Below are 9,733 nucleotides of genomic sequence, written 5' to 3' on the forward strand. Positions count from 1 at the left end.
ATTATTATTATTATTATTATTATTATTATTATTATTATTATTATCTTTTATTTATCTGATTCGAAGAAAAAATAGAAGAAAGTCGTTAACAAAATAAAACTAAGTTGTTAGTATCTGCAAAATAGGAGTGACACGTTATTTCTTATGGTACATTAATTTTGATATTTTTTTTCTATTAAATGTATTTTGATTTTTTTAAAATATTTTATTATTATTTTGTTAATTAAATTAACAATATTAAATTATTATTGTTATTATTATTATTATTATTATTATTATTATTATTTATATTATTTTTTATTTATTAGATTGAAATAAAAATAAGAGATAGTTGTTAACAAAATAAAATTCTAGTGCTCTTTTATGTAAAATATTAAGAAGACATTGTTTGTTTTGATATATCTAGTCAACCGCATTAAATTTGATGTATTTTATTTGAATTTATTAATATAACTTTTTTATAAATATTTTTATTATTTTTTATTAATTAAAATAACAAATTTTTAAAAGTTAAAATGAAAAAAGAAAAAATAAATTGAAGTTGCTAGTCGCGACCTCTACTTGGAAAAGAAAAAGTTCTTCAAATGGTCGTATTTCCCGGATACTACAATATCAAAAATAGAGTATTTTGATATATTTTTTTTTTTTAAAAATAAGATATTTTAATATATTTTTTACAAATGTAGGACATTTTAATTAACTTTTATAAAAAAAGAAATATATTGATAAAAAATTCTCTCGTCCAACTATTATACTTCTATCTTCATATTTTATCCAAATTACTAATTACCCTTTCTTTCAAAAAAATCCCAAAACCTATCTCCACCAACTTCAATTTATATTTTAGAAAACTCAAATTAAATTGTTAACAGTACATTTGTGTAACATAAAATTCGATTTAGGATTGTGGGAATTTGTGTTCTGACAACCAAAATTTCAGTTTTTCGGAATAAAAAATTATTGCACACTAAAGAGCAAAACCACGAGCTACACTTGCATACAGTGTTCGATCGAGTTATCTCTTAAATAAAGAGGTTAATAATCCAGTTATAGCAACAGTCAAGTCTGCGTCAGCCAATGCTTTGTTGCAAGGAATATAAATTCTCTCCAATAGTCCTAATACAAGTTTCTGAAATTCTTCCCTCTTGATAAATTCACTAACATCTTTTTCATCCATCAAACACTCAATATTAAATGGAATCCACTGTAAATTCATCAATTAACAATTCAACTTAAAGGATAATATATATTAAAAGGAAGGTTAAATTACACTTTTAATTTCATAATTTATTTTTTTTGTTTTACTTTCATTCTCTAATATTTTTTTGTATTGTTATGATTTCTAAACTATATTTTTTTGTTAATAAAATTGTTCTTTTACGTTAATTTCTGCCATAATAACATTAAGGTTTGTACAAATATCATTTTAGATTTGTGATGTAGCATTTGTTACTCAACAATATCTTTATATATAAAAGTTGTTAGGTTTATACATGAAACATTTTTCTCTCAAATTGATGATAATTTTGGAAATTTTTATATTTTATGATTCTAACTATTTATTAATTGTTTTGCCTCTTTGTTTCTATTTTTTCTTTAGTGGTGTGTTTTCTCATTTGCCTCTTCAGCTTTTGTGGTTTTCAATATTCCTTCACTTTGATTTTCTTTTCAATATTATAGCTACCAACACAAACATACAAAAATATCCATATGAATTACCTTTCTTCTCGCTGTTTATATTTCGACAAACACATTTATTTATTTACAACATTGTTGGAAAACATTTGGGAAACCAGATTCATGGATATACATATATATTATTCTTTTAATCATCTTGCTTCAATTCTAGAACATATACTTGCTGCTTGTAATTCACTCGAAGAGATAATTTAAATCTTAAGTTTAAATAATTGTCTTTACCGTACCTTTCATCCATTATATCATTTCCAAACTCAATAGAAAAGAAATAGCAAAAACGGATAGTAGTTTATCCATTCTTTTTGCTATGCTACTTTGTCCTGATACGTAATTTTTGTGTTGGTATAAATGAGCTATTTTTCTTTCAATCTGATCATAAATTTGTAATTTTTATTATTTTAACGTATCAACTTTAAAGGTGATTCATCCTTATATCTTTTAATTATAAAAAAATCTTAAATTTATTTTTATTTTAAACATGAATTATTACTCTTAAAATATAAATATAATTTCTCGTGCAAATCACGAGTCTAAGAACTAGTACAAGTAGATATTTTATATGTAGACCAAAATTAGAGTTTGTTTCATCTCAATAATCTCCTTCATTTCACTTATCTTCAACTTCATTTTATTCATCTTCTTTATATTTGAACAATATGTATCTCTTTTGAGTGAATACTTTTAGTATATTTTAGGAACCTTGAATGTTTTTGAGAACCTTATATGTTAGTCCCTATTTTGAATGAATGTTTTTCAGTAACATAAACATAAATTATATTGTCAAATAAGCTAGTATCAACATCACATTGTTTGATCGGTCACAACCAAAACACAAGCTATATTCATTGTTTGTATAATAACGACAACGTAAGTTATGTTCATTTTTGTCGTAAACCAACGTAGATTATTAATAACAACACATTTCGTTGATAAAATCATGAGTCAACAAATAAATAACCATTGATTCAATAAAAACAACACAAATTCATTGATTATAAAATAACATTTGACCTTTTCAAATACATTGGACTTCAATATGTTCCACCACTAGACAAAATCATTGTCACTAACATCAAGTTGATCTCAAAATATACAAACCCAACAAATAATTGAAATCATAAGCCATTTTCTTGTACTACATAAATCAATATTCAGCTTCACATTTTTTTTCTTTTGCCTTTCAATTTTCAAATCCTATTCATCAATAATATCAACATCAAACCACTTAAAAAATAACAACCTTTAATTTTAATTGTTCAAATTTGGAGAAGACGAAGAACCTGAAGAAAATAAATGAAGTGAAAAAGATAAGTGAGATGAAAGAGATGGGTGCAATGAAGTAAATTTTAATTTTGGTCCACATCTGAAATATCTTGTTATATATTGTTGAGTCACAAATGCCACATCACAAACCTAAAATGATATTAGAACTAAACATTATTTTGAGAAAAACTAACATAAATGACCAACTTGACTAACAAAAATATAGCTAAAGACCAAAACAAAACAAAAAATAATTAGGACGAAAGTAAAAACAAAAAAATAAGTTAAGAGACTAAAAGTGTATTTAACCTAAAAAAAAGTATATGTAAACCATACTAATATTCTAATATTTAGATTTCAAGCAAGACAAAATAAGGCAAGTGACAATTGCAAAAATCATGTCTAACAAATTTCTCTTCTCTAATTTCTCAATGATTTTGAGAGAACCATAGAGGGAGGGTAGGGGTTAAAATTCTCTTCATTTTCATCATATCCATTTTTTCTATTACAATAATTTTTGGATAAATAAATTATATAAATGCACACATTTCCAAAATATGACACTTATTAGACACTTATACACCAAAATCATATTAATGGAGATATCCATTTATTTTTAAAAATGGAAAGGATCTCTATTCATAGGTTAAAAAAGTTAATGGCTACCCAAATCTAGAGGGAGTGAACAAATTTCGTACACGCAGCGAATAAAATTACTTTTTATATTTTTGTAAAAAAAAAAAATTATGCTATTTAGAACTATTAATGAAACTTTTGAGATTTATTGCAAAATATTAGACTTTAATAACAATAGTTCAATGTGTTAATTCACTAATTGAAGTGAGAAATCAATTAGGTAATTACTAAAGATCAATCAACAACCAATACACAAATTGAATAATACTTTAAATAAGATCTAAACTAAACTTAATAACACAAAATACTAACGCCAAGAACTACAACAATGCAATGATTTTGATATACATTAACAAAAATTATGGACTAAAACTAGACTTTGTTTTTCACCTTGTGTCTAAAAACCAAGATGAAAAATCAATTTTTCAATGCAACTAAAAATCATACTAAGAACTATATTTTTATCAATGTTCTTGAGAATTATTTTTTTAGCCAATTTGTGAAGCAATTTTCTGAACATACTAAATCAGAAAGTTTATCAACAACTTCAATCAGCACATGTACAAAAGCTTTTTCACATTGACCAAAAATTACTTTTCATGAATCAAAACTTTGCATAATCAATTAATTGCATATATGAAAAGATTAAGGAAAAAAGAAAAACAACACTAGATTTTATCCCGGTTCGACCATTGCATCCTCGCTTGTGACATGCATCCAGTTCTTCTATCAATTGTTAAGAGATTTTCTTCCACTATAGTAAATGATGAATTGTTATGATTACATTAAGAAGCTCCTTGAGCCAATTGAACATACACTATTCGATTCAATGCCTTCAACTCCTTATGAATCTTGAAATCTTTAATTCTTGAAAGAAAAGAACCTTCAAGAATCACTTTGAATCACAATTGATACAACTGCAAATACAACCTCTATGAAGTCTTCTACCTTGAAGTTTCACCTCTTGTTGATTCAATCCTTCAATCTTGGCAATTCAATGAGAAATCTAAAAACCCCCAATTAGCCCCAATTAGGGTGAAAAGAAATCTCTTATTTTTCTTTCCTCTTGATTGTAAATTCATATTTCAAGATAATTTGTGATTCTTATTTAAAAAATCATTTGTAGCATTACTTAAATTAGATTGAGTTAAGTAAGAAAATACCACAATTTCTTCATCTGCTGATTCAGTGAATCTAGACATGTTGAACCCTTGGATCTTTCCTCAAACATTGTAAAGTGCTCAACCTTGAGATCGGGCTTTGATAACAATTGAAGGTGCAAGCACGAAAATTGGGGATTGAATTATGTTTGACAAAGTTGATAACTTTTTGCTAATTTAATATAGGTTGATTAGTTCTTTTGAATTACTTAGATAAGAAGCAACTGGGTTCAGAGGCAATAAACAATGAAAGCATAAATAATTGGACACATAGATTTATCTTGGTTCACCACTAACTTGGTTACATCCAGTTCCCTCATTTAGAAGGCTTTAATTCACTAATTCAAATACTTGAATTACAAAGCACCTGACCCTCCAAGTCAATCTTCCCACTTAGACTGACAAATCCATACTTTTAAGAAACTAACCACCTTGACCCTACAAGCCAAGTCTTCTCAAATAGCCTGACAACCTTAGGTTTTTGAAGGCACACTAACAACTCTATTGGGTTTGAATACAAAGGTTTGGAACTTGATTAGTTGCTTCTAACAAGCTGATTATAATAATGACTATCACACTCTAAGAAAAACATTCAGAAAATATTTCTCATTCGAACAAGTGTTTCTCTTTTTGAACTCTAAGATGAATTTGGAATCTTGAGCTTGAGTTCTTCTACTCTTTTATGGTTTTTCGATGGTTTTCTTCTTCAGCCTTGAGTATTTATTAATAGATAAACTTTAGGGCTTAAATTTAGTCCTTGTATAATTTTAAAATTGTATCTTCATTCCTAGCTTGATCAACAATGATCTTATTCAAAAATAGTTCTAAACAATTTTTTTTAGAATATGTTCTTTAGCCAATTCTTTATTTCTGAATCCAATCTGAGCAGTTCTTCTAGATTTATTATGTTCGTATTTTGTTCATATTGAGTTTGTAAATTCTTCAGATTGATTATGTTCGTATTTTTTCCAGATTGAGTTTGTAAATTCTTCAAATTGATTTTGTTCAGATTGGATTTGTAAATTCTTCATATTGATTCTGTTCGTTTTGTTTTTTTTAAATTGAGTTAGTAAATTCTTCAGATTGATTCTGCTTATATTTTGTTGTATATAAATTTTGATCAAATCTTCTTATAAATAATTTATCTCTTCTTGTGATAAATCTTCAAATCATGACCATATCTTCTTTTCAACTTAGTCAAAGATTTTCTTCAAAAACATTTGAGAATATCTTCTTTTCGAATCAGTCAAATATTTTCTTCAATCATAAATCTGAATCAAATCTTATTTTAGATTTTCTTCAAAAACATGAATCTTCTTTCATACTCTATGAAGTTAAATATATTATTCTCATAAAACATTTTTGTTAACATCAAAACTTTAAATATAAAACAAACTTGGTACCAACAAAATCTTTAGGTCTTGTTGATTTAATCCTTCAATCTTGGAAATTCAATGAGAAATCTAAAAACCCTAATTATCCCCAATTACGGTGAAAAGAAATCTCTTCTTTTCCTTTTCTCTTGATTGTAGATGATGAACCTCTATAACTCACTCTCACAATGAATTGAATACTCACAATTACAAAGCTCTACCTAGTTCATAATCTCACCAACAATAACTCAAACCAAAGGACTTCTAAAGTTTTCACAGAGTTCTTTGTCTGAGAGAAAATGGAGAAGAAATTAATGTTGTGTTGTGTGAATGAATGAGAAAAAAAAATATTTTTATATGTGGTATTAAGTGAATCAATCTGAAGTTGTAAAAATAAGAGAATCCCTTGCATTATTCAATTCAACCTATAATGTGATTCGAATCACATAATCAAAAATGGTATGATGATTTCAATCTACTTAAACTTTATTCAGAGGATTCGAATCAACTCAACAATGTGATTCGAATCAACTTTCATGTGATTTGAATCACGCTGTTTGTTTTCCTAAAACACTTAAATAAATTGTTGTTGTTCGAGGCAACTCAAATTAGTATTCAACTCGTTCGAATCACAAAAGCAGAATTGATAAATTTTGTGTTTTTAATACGTTTATGAGGTCCAACATGTTTGAGAATTAAATTGAATTTAACAATTATTTTATTTAATGTATGCTTCGAATGTTAATTATCTACATCCTAAAGTGTGAACAATTATTGAGAGAACCTCGGTTACAACACTAATTATCTCAACTTAATTTTGACATAATTCAAAATAAACGAAATCTAAACACAAGGGAGAGTACCCTCATAAAAAATTGTTGTACGACCATGGTCATTGGGAATGGTGAATATGCTTTAGTTTCTTCACCGTTCTCTTGATCAACACAATACTACGATCGAAAAGCTGCTACTATATTTTCAAAACTGTTGCCTTTTTACAAAGTTAGTGTTTGGATTTGAATCAAAGCTACTGCCTATTTTCTTTCTACTGTTCGAGGAGTTTAAAAATAAAGTTTTCGGTGTTGATTTGGTGGCTCGGGTCATTGTGCTTAACACATAGCTTTTCTGTAATGGTCGTCGGCATCGCCACAAGCGCCATGGACAAAACGACTGGCTGTCAACGTTGCCACAAACGAGCGCATAAAAATGGCCGCCAAATCAACTCAGCCATGCCACGACTACAAGGAAGCCGTCAATTTTGACTACATAATCTGTACCCGCATATAATTAAAACTCAGGGACCGAAGATGGTTGAGAGGTTTTTCATATTTTCCAGGCATCTACCCCTGAATTCACCCATTTGTAAAGTTGTTAGTATTTTTAATTATATGTTCTTATTTATTTTATTTAATAATTTTTTATAAGATTAAATATAATTTTAATATCTACAAATGACCTTTCAAGATTAGTCCTAAATTTTTTTATCTATTTTTATTTCCAAATTTTTTTCATTAAACTGTCTAACCAGCATAATAATGAGAAAGCTGCACCCACCTTCTATGAAGTGCTAGAAAGTAAGACTAAAATATATTACATAGAATAAGGACCATTTTGAGGTCTTACACCATGACTACACATTATGTTGTCTATAGAGCAGCCAATCAAAACAAGTGACTCTGAAGTCTTATACCAAACTTTAATAACAAAAAGAAAAAAAGAAATTACACTTCAAAATCATCAATACATTACATCTATCAAATTTCTATTCATTTTTTCTCTTTCAAAGTGTAAATAGAAATATTAAATGGATGTCAAAAAATATTTTCCTTAAATTACTTGTGTAAGAATAGTGAAGTATTTAACTTTTAAAAACTAGTGGATAATTTGCTAGCGACATCTTCACTCTTTTTTTATATGAAAAAGTTAAGACTTTAAATTCACTAGATTAAGATAGACCCTCATGGATCAAAAGGTTGGTAGCAGTACTTATAAATCGCCACCTACCAACGAGGTCTTAATATCGACAATAAAAGTTTAATCCACATTTTTATGGGATATGAGTTAACTATTTATCAACTGAAACAACATTTATTGGTAGAGATGTTTTTACTATTATTATTATTTTTAAACTTAAATACACTTTTGATTATCATATTTTAACTGAAATACAATTTTAACTGAAATGTCATAAAAGATAAGTCTCAATTAGAGTTGTTGAACTTCTCAAACAAACTCTTTTTTCAAATCATAAATTATATTTTTATGGGAAAGTTTAACTTATAATTATATTTTAAAATTGTTTAGTTCTACCGACAATATCAATATTTTAATCCGGAATTATTTCCTTTCAAATCATATCATCGGTGTAACCAAATAATTAATCTCATATACACGCATTATTCATGGTTTACACGACCGATTTGATCACTAAAATAGTAATCGTACATAGTTACAATTGATTGTCCAAGGTTTGGTGCTCCATGAACAACTAAATCATCAGGCAATTGTTTCTCCTCAAGCATGTAATATAGAATGGATTAAATAAATTGAAAAAAATGATACAAACATAGAATAATTAATTAGGAGGTTAAAAATGAAATTAATGACCAGTAAGTGAAGGGATAGGAATGTGATAGTAGTAAGATTGCACATGTAGTCAACGCTCTAAAAGAATGAATGTTTCCACCATTTCTTGGAAATGATATGGATGGCTCAATTGGTGCTTTCATTACTTCATCTACTACCCTCCCAGCCAATCCTACTGCAACAACACAACCATCGTCAATTTTAGTAACAGTTTAGGAGATTAATTATTTGGTTGAATTTAATTTGCTAGATATTTAGTTGATTAGATTTAGTTAGTTAATCAGTTAATTTTGATACATGCTCTCTGTAAATGCTCTCTGTAAATAGAGCTATTGTATTTATTGTTTTATAGTGTTTTAGACAAGGTAATTGAAAATTCCGGAGAAATTAAAAAGTCAGACAATTCAAATACTTCAATTGAATTTATTTTATTTTTAAATGAAAATTATATTTGGGACAACTGAAATTTTTTAAAAGATGAGGGACTGTTTTATAATTTTTTAGGGACCAATTTTGTAACACCCCAAAATTTTCATATATATTATATGTGTATCTTTTTAGTAATCGCTATTATTAAATTAATAATTATTTTATGTGTAAATAAATTAAATTAAATTTTATCACACTCTATTCTACCTAAATAATTATAATCTTCATTTTTATTTAATTGTTTTGACGTGACAATTACATGGGGACTATTTATGATGTCATTATTTCATAAATGGACATTTTTATTTGATTAGTTTCGATAATCATGAAATTGATGGGTTAGATATATTTGTTTTATTTTGTTATGTGCGAGTGGTATTCTTGTCTTGCTTGATTTATTTTAGTTGATAAAATATTAGTTGAATTATTTAATTAAATTAGAATTTATATAAGTTATATTGTTTGTTAGTTTTATTTGCAACCAAATAAGTATTCATTTTAGGAGATATTATAGAGTTAGTGAAACGAATATAAGTGTTTTGAAAATATTTTTGGTCCATCCTATAAAAACAAAAATTAGTTACTTGA

Source organism: Cicer arietinum, chromosome 2 (assembly GCF_000331145.2).
Source record: "Cicer arietinum cultivar CDC Frontier isolate Library 1 chromosome 2, Cicar.CDCFrontier_v2.0, whole genome shotgun sequence".
Classification (NCBI taxonomy): domain Eukaryota; kingdom Viridiplantae; phylum Streptophyta; class Magnoliopsida; order Fabales; family Fabaceae; genus Cicer; species Cicer arietinum.